The 7,826-nt window shown below is 36.0% G+C and overlaps 1 long non-coding RNA gene across 1 annotated transcript; it reads left to right on the top strand.

Moving 5' to 3' along the window:
- The first annotated feature begins 1,187 nt into the window (after window positions 1-1,187).
- LOC122142964 lies at window positions 1,188-3,057 on the top strand. Its single transcript, XR_006158873.1, has 3 exons — window positions 1,188-1,268; window positions 1,604-1,676; window positions 2,676-3,057. It is a non-coding gene; the product is annotated as an uncharacterized LOC122142964 (long non-coding RNA).
- The last annotated feature ends 4,769 nt before the right edge of the window (window positions 3,058-7,826 follow it).

Raw genomic sequence — 7,826 nt, forward strand, 5'->3', positions numbered from 1 at the left:
GAGTTTTTAATGGCAATCAATATGAGTCTGAAGTCCTTCAGGTTTGTTTGCTCATACTTCGAACTCATATTCATACATGGAATCACTGTTATTTTATTATTATTTATACACTATGATAGTATTTATTAGTAATTGTGCTATATGCTTTTGTCTTTTTTGGTTATAATTATTTCTTTTATTTTGGGGGGTTTTTGGTGTTCTGTTTTTATTTCCATTTACGTCATTTTAGCATTTCAACTAGCTGCAAGGCAAAAAAATTCTTTTTACTCCCGGGGTTTTTTTTTTTTTTTTTTTTATTTCTAGGAAAATCTTTTTTTATTCAACATTTTTTTTTTTCTTTTAATTTTAATTAATGTTTTTATTTGATTTAAAAACAATTATTTAAAATAGAATTTACTTTAAATGAACTACTACATTTTTGCATCCCACTTGGAAATCCCAGCCCTCGGTTATCTTTGCTATGGGCAAGCTCACATTTTCTTTAGAAAATATAAAAACCTAGTTTTCATTCTAATTACTACCAGGAGGATATTTTACCAACACAAATCCCAGTTTTAAATTGAAGTATTGTTAGAATTTGACATTGTATAATTCTGAGCTGTAAGCTGTCGTGTTTATTTCTGCTTTTTGTGGTAGAATTATTTGACCTTCTCGAGGAATGAGCTGGAGGCATATGCTGCAGGAAGCACTCCAGGCTGTACAGCAGGGCCTGTACCAGCTCTCCGGTAACTTGGCTTTGCTCATGTTAAGAAATGTTGAGGGTCAGGCACAGGTTGAAGTAAGGGTGGTTGATAAAAGAAAAAAAAAAAAACACAATATGTCTAATTTTGGGGGGGATACATTATCTTTATCACATTATGCATATTACCATGGAAGAGAGATGGATACCTTTATACATCATGGAGATTCGTTCTTACAAGCTTTTTGTCTTTTCTGCTGAACACAAAGTAATGGAAGCCTCATTTTCTAGCATGTGTTTCTAATCGTGATATTATTTATACCAGGTGACATCGGCGTTGGCTTATCGTTGCACTATACCCGCTCATAAAGAAACTGAATGTCTATGAATCAGTTATGTAGTACTGTTTCACTGAAGACTACTGTATCTCACAGGTAAATGACCCTGTGTAATTCACTGTTGTTTATCTGTGCATGTATTTCAGATTACAGAATCACTGCCAACGCTTTGTTGTGCTGCTGTGGACTTCGCACTTTTAGAGAGCTTGCGTACAAATACAGAGAGCATATTCCTGCACCAGAGCTGCCAGGTAACACAAAGCTCATATCAGTGAAGTGATGTCTGGCCAAGTATGGTGTCCTGTACTCAGAATTGGTATTGAGGGTGGAAGAGAGCGCTGGTTATTCACTCCCCCCCCACCCACAATTCCTGTCAGACCTGAGACTCGAACCCATGACTTTCGGGATACAAGTCCGACTCTCTAACGATTTAGGTCATGACTGCCCCATATTAGCGTCACAGTGTTAATTTCATGCCCCTCTGCTGTAGGTAGACATTAATGCCAATATATAAACTACAGATTTAATAAAAAAGTATTTTTGTATGCAGTAACTAGTATTTATTTTTTTTTTATTTTTTTTACAGATTCTGTGACCACCAGACCAAACTGTTACTGGGGACGCAACTGTCGGACTCAAGTGAAAGCACACCACGCTTTGTAAGTGCAAAACCAGTTCTTCATGGAAAACTTTAAAGTTAATTTTTAAAATGAATCTCGTGGGTCTTTCCAATCTAATTCAATTTAAATTTAAAAGTACTTTTTGGCATGATTATGTTCATGTGCAAAGCATTAAACAGATCCATCCATCCTTGTGACCACAATGTGTCCATCCTGTGAAGCTGTCATACTTTAGTCCACCAGTAGAGGGCAGCATTTATGTACAGTAGTGTCAGCCCCGCACTACAACAACATAGGCCTTTCGCTTAGGAAATTCTCAATTTATATCAGGGTTTTATTTAATTCACACTTCCACAAACAAAGGCTTAAAAAGATCTTAAAAACCATAGCAGGAAAGTCTGAAATTCATAAAGTTATGGCATTAAATGTTGCCTCAACTTCAAAATATATCTTCCTCAAGCTGAGTATCTTCCTCAGTATTTTTGTATTGGTTTCCAATAATATCTAAACATCAATTCAATATACATTTATTTGAGAGGCAAATTTAACAAAGTCTTGTGTTATGCGAAATTGATCAAAATAAAGTGAGTTTATGATTAAAACAAATAAATATCTATCAGTGGTGTATGAAAACTTGTTTTACCTTTGATTTATCTTGATTTTTCTAGCCCCATTGGTAGATATTTTTTCTTGTATTAATCATAAACTGAATTTATTTTGATCAATTTCTTAAATATGTAAGAATCTTTAGACATTTGCAGAGCTATTCAAGTTTTTTTGTCACAAAATTAAAGTTGTCATTAAGTTGAAGTTGTATTTTCAAACTTTGAAGTGTTGCTAATAAAAGACCATATTGATGTATTGTGTTCTATTCAGTTTATTCCTTAAATTGTCTTTACTTGGTCTTAAATTTACCTTCATAAAACCTGAGTAATGATCACTATCCTAATATCATAATCATACTCAACAATCAAATGCAGATGACATGCAATGACAACAGTGAATCTTAATCAGTCATTTTGTTTTCTCCTCTCTCAGGAAATTCAATCACATATGTGAGCAGACGCGGTTTAAGAACTAAACGCTGGAGGAGCGTCGCTTGATTTGACAGCAGTCGTTTCTCAGCAGCTTCATTAGTAGCCTGCTTCTGGGTAACTGATCTGCTGCAGGCACGTGTGTGACCTCTTTACTCCTCTAGAATGCAACCTTACATATGCAAAGTCAATCAGATGATGATAAACCAATCATCCTTGAGGTATGGCGTCAGCACGTGTGAAAACATCTGATCTGGATCTGCACTGTGTTGAAACAGACACTAGTTTTCCATGATGTACTGACCGTCACTCTTTCAGTATGCACACTTCATTCCACTATGCTAATGACATGCTTTCATGCTGCATTTCTGCTTATAATTGTGAAACGAGACCATATATACCAATCACCTTTACATGCAAAAATCTCTTTAGCTTGAACCTTATACACTATACAAAATATATAACTAACCTTTGGTGCCTGAGAATCGACTATGAGTGTTTGTGAGCTTTCTTTGCATATGTCACATACTTCTTCCATTTTAATGTTCTTTCACTATTATTATCATAAACTACTCAAGTCATTTAAATGCTACTGAGAATATTGAAAATTTATGTTATAAAAAAAGGGATGATCGTGTTTGTCAAGTGCACTAAACTTTCCCATATAAGGTATTCAGCATCAGTAGCTGCATTTTGTTCTTTATTATTTTTCTAATCGGTAAGGGCAGTAAGCCATTTAAAGAAAAGGTGTGTATTTTTTTTTCCCTCTAACACAAGACTGAGGGTATATCACACTGCAGGGGATAATCAAGTCAAATCTGATTTATAATAAGGGCTTAGATGCTTTCGACATCTCGATATGATTATTGGAAGTTTTGCTTTTGGCTCATGTTCATATGCAAACAAGGCCCGTTTTTTAGCTAGACAGTGGATGATGCTTTTCCTAGTGTTTTCCTGTGTAACTAATATATTTTAGTTTTTCTTTTACTTGTAGGATTGGTGATGATATAGGTAGATGGTATGGCCATATAATAGCTGATTAAATATTTTTATATTTTCTGACTTGGCTAGAGCTGTATATTTGGACTAGTAAATTCATTTTTTTTTCATCTTCCCCAATAAGTTTTATTTCAGTTCTTGTTTAACTTGGTAAACCACATTGGTGTGATCCTTAAAAAAAAGTTACCACAGTCAGTCTTTAAAATGTGGCATTAAGCATCAAAGCCACATGAAAGTTCTGAACATTTTACCCTTCTACATTTTTTTTTTTTTTAAAAAGCATGAAAAACATTTGTAACTTTTAGAAATACCTGCAAGCAGATATATGTTGTATTTCAGTTCATTGACATGTTTTGTAAATATTTGTATTTTTTTTTTCTTTTTTGCCTTGTGCATGTTTTTGGGGTGTGTTGTCCCTCTTACCATGGCATTCTTCAGAGGCTCAAATTAGACTTCCTACAACTCTAGAGGTCAGTCCACGCCAAACCCTTCACCAGCCCTCAACTGCTTTTTGGGTGGACAAAAGTGCTCAGCACTCTAAAAACCTCACAAACTGATCTAATGGCACCTGACAAACAGCCACATTTGCTGGATTTGCTTCATTAGTGAACGTTTAAGTTGTGGGTTTTACCCAGGATAAATCACCCTGCTTTACTTTGGAAGTTTGCTTGGGAATGTTTCTACAATTGTGGTTCATGCTTTGGTTGGCAAATTAATGGTTAGTTTTCGCTCTCTTTTATGCATTTGGTAGATGCTTTTACCTAGAGCAACTTTCCCCAAATTGTATCTGTTTGTACATTAACAGGTATGCAAAATTAGTATTTATCAAATGTACACAAATATCAAGATCTGGGGAAAAGGGTTTTATACTGTATTCAAATATCTACGTAACATTTTGTTATAAAATGTCAGACTAATAGAGCTTCCTTTGAAACCACATACAGGCTGTTGCATAAATCTAAAATGTGGTTTTAGGTGAGTGGAATAGTGTTATGATGTGAGCTCCAAAGCGGGTCTCATTCTATGAACTAAAAATCTGCAGGAAGGGTTGAGGGATTTATTCAGGAATGGCCCTGAGTGTTAGAAAGGCTTTGGAGGCTGCTTTGCATTTACTTAAAGGGAAATGTACTCTGCAAATATTTGGGGGGGGGGGGGGGGGGGGGGGGGGTAATTCTACCTCATCAAAGTTGAACTGGGGCTTCAAATGGGAGGAAAAAAGTTTTCTGCTCATCAGGTTTTTGAATAACTTTAGGAAGCCCGTCTAATAGCACTGTTAAAGTTCTATAATTAAATTAGCACTTGCTGTGCCTCACTTTTGTAATGCCTAGAAATAAATCTGACTAAAAACCTTGTCTAATTTACTGCACTAATAATAAAAGACTATTAAATTCACATATGCCTTTGTCCCTTCTATGCATTATGGTTGTACAAGAACAGACAGCACCACACAACTCACTATGCAATGTTTTATTTGCGTTAAATGTTAGTTACTGCATTTTAAATGTCTGTACAGTGATCAGTTCCCTTTATAATCCTTCAGTGTCAGAAACAGTTGACATTACTGCATTCAGGAAACACACCATTATAAAATGAAAACAGTTGCAGCATATATGAACTTGAATACGTTATAAAAATATGATTGTATACAATTTCAGGTATTGCATCAGTGCATATTAGCAGCATAGATGATTGCCACAAGGCACATAGTAAGTGATACAGGTGAAAAACAGTAACTTGATTGAAATATTTTGTAAAAGAAAGTTAAAAATAAGTCAAAACGAAATTTTCAGTGGTCATGTCCCTTGAGAAATAAGAATATATATGCCATTTCCATTCATATATGCTTTACTAACTTGCTGGGTTTTTTTTTTTTTTTTACAAGACAATGTTGTATTGGACCCTTAGTGATTACAAGAAAGACACATGTAACATGTGGAAGTCAAGAGAGATGCCAAGCAGCTTTCTACCAGACCAGCTAACCCCCGATCTCTTTCTACGTGTTGCAAAGGGATTAGAACAAGCCGTATTGTTCATAGAAGCAATACATGGAATTTCATAATGAAAGTAAACACAATGCAGCCAGTCTACAACTTAAACTCTCAGTAGTGAGTAGAAACATTAAGTGATCTTGGTTAAAAGTTTATCATATATAACCTACATTTGCAGGTTATATAAAATTACTGTTAGATAGTTTTAGTGGAATTAACTGTGCAGATACAATAACAGGAAGAACAATAAGTGCTTACATTTTTCATTCATGCCAATATTCATAACAAACCCTTTTGAAACTCCACGGCATAGTCACACACCATATATGTGCTTCACACCATATGAAGACATCAGGAACAGCTCATAAGCTGTGAGTTTTCAGTCCTGACATGACCATCATTCTCAAACTTCATGGCACTGGCAGACTTTATTTCTGGGGTCACTGTTAACAAGAGAGAGCTGAAGGATCCTGCGTCTTCAATGCACCTCCACGGCCTCCCCTCGATAAAGAGATTGGTTGGATGCTGGGGAACTTGGCTTTCGATAGCAGTGGCATCTTGTGCCTTCAAACATCTGTTCATTCATTCTCAAAGGCTTCTCGGGATGTTCTGCTGAAACAAGAGGCTGTTGGTCTTCCTCTTCTGAGATTGCAAACACTGGTACCGTGATGTGGTCATCCTCAATCCTTGATACTTGACCTTTGACCTGCAGCTGGCTTGATGGGGCACCGCTGGTGTCGGAGAACGTATTTGAGGTTGTAATTCCATTTACTTTGTGGTTTGGAGGACTCAGATGTGCCAGAAGCAGGCCAAAGCATGGAAGTGTTGAAACGTGCGCGTCTGAGGTTTGCTGGTGGAGTTGAGACGTCGCTGGCACTGGGCGGGTTTTGAGTCAGGGGTACGAGGCGTTACTCATGAAGGAGTCGGACTGGCAGCTGTTGGCGGGACTATGAAGAGGAGCATCAGATAGGACCTTTCCCCTTCTAGTGTCTGTAGATGTGCTTGTGAGTCCCTGAGTGCACAGTGTTACAGTTAAAAACCTTTTCATTACTATATCCAAAAAAAAAAAAATGGATTAGGAATCCATACATTTTCATTACTACACACCCATATTTATATATGTCCCATACATCATACTTTTAAAATGTGACTTCCATTAGACTTCCAGTTTTAGGTTTAAAGGAAGTTTTGTTGCTATAAAAGTTAAAATTTAATATATATATATATATATATATATATATATATATATATGAAGTTTGTTGCTATAAACGTTAAAATGTAAATATATATAAATAAATACATACACATACAGTATACCTTGAACAAGACCTCCCTATATTTTATTTTAGTATTTATCTTATACACTGAAATATATAGTACAATAATCCTGGAAAAAAAAAAAATGCATCACAGTTTACAGTTTATTATAAACAGAGAGTGTGTGTGTGTGTGTGTGTGTGTAATATGATTAATGCTATGATGAAAGACAAACATGGACATCATTAGGAGCAACATCTATGTGTCTGAATGATAGGTTGTCAATCTTGATATCTTTAAGATCTCCATAATGAACTTTTTAATCATATGATTTTGTGTGATAAATGTGATAAAAATGCCTTACGCATCAATACTCACACCTGTCCACCAGCTTTGTGAATGGGCTGGTTGAGTTCCAGCTGCACCATTTCTATGGAGTTGAGGAAGAGGGTGGAAGGAGATCCGGAAGGTTCGGACGCTCCCATGCTCGTGGGTCGTGCACTGTTTGGGACCCGGCATGGCTGCTCTTTGTCACAGAAGGCAGCGCTTGTCTGGAGTCGGACCAGGTCAAAAGGGGCGGGCCTGGATCCGTGTCACGGTCTTGGTCTCAGGAAACGGTCTCGTTGCTATAAAGAGATAGAAACAAATTTAGAAGAAAACTCTTTAAAAAAACATCCCTTTGTGGTGGATGAATACTTGATAGGCAGCAACTAGTAATTGCACCTCTGGATAAAAGTGTTTGTACTAATGCATTTTTATTGTTTACTTGTATAAAAGTAGTTTTACTTCACTACATTAAAATAATTGTTATACGTTTGAGTATTTACTGTATTTTTCATCAAATAAAATGCAATTGTTTATTACTCCCATGCATCTTTTATTAAAATAATTTGAGCTTCATAAATGGCCAA

This window comes from Cyprinus carpio, chromosome A5 (assembly GCF_018340385.1).
Source record: "Cyprinus carpio isolate SPL01 chromosome A5, ASM1834038v1, whole genome shotgun sequence".
NCBI lineage: Eukaryota > Metazoa > Chordata > Actinopteri > Cypriniformes > Cyprinidae > Cyprinus > Cyprinus carpio.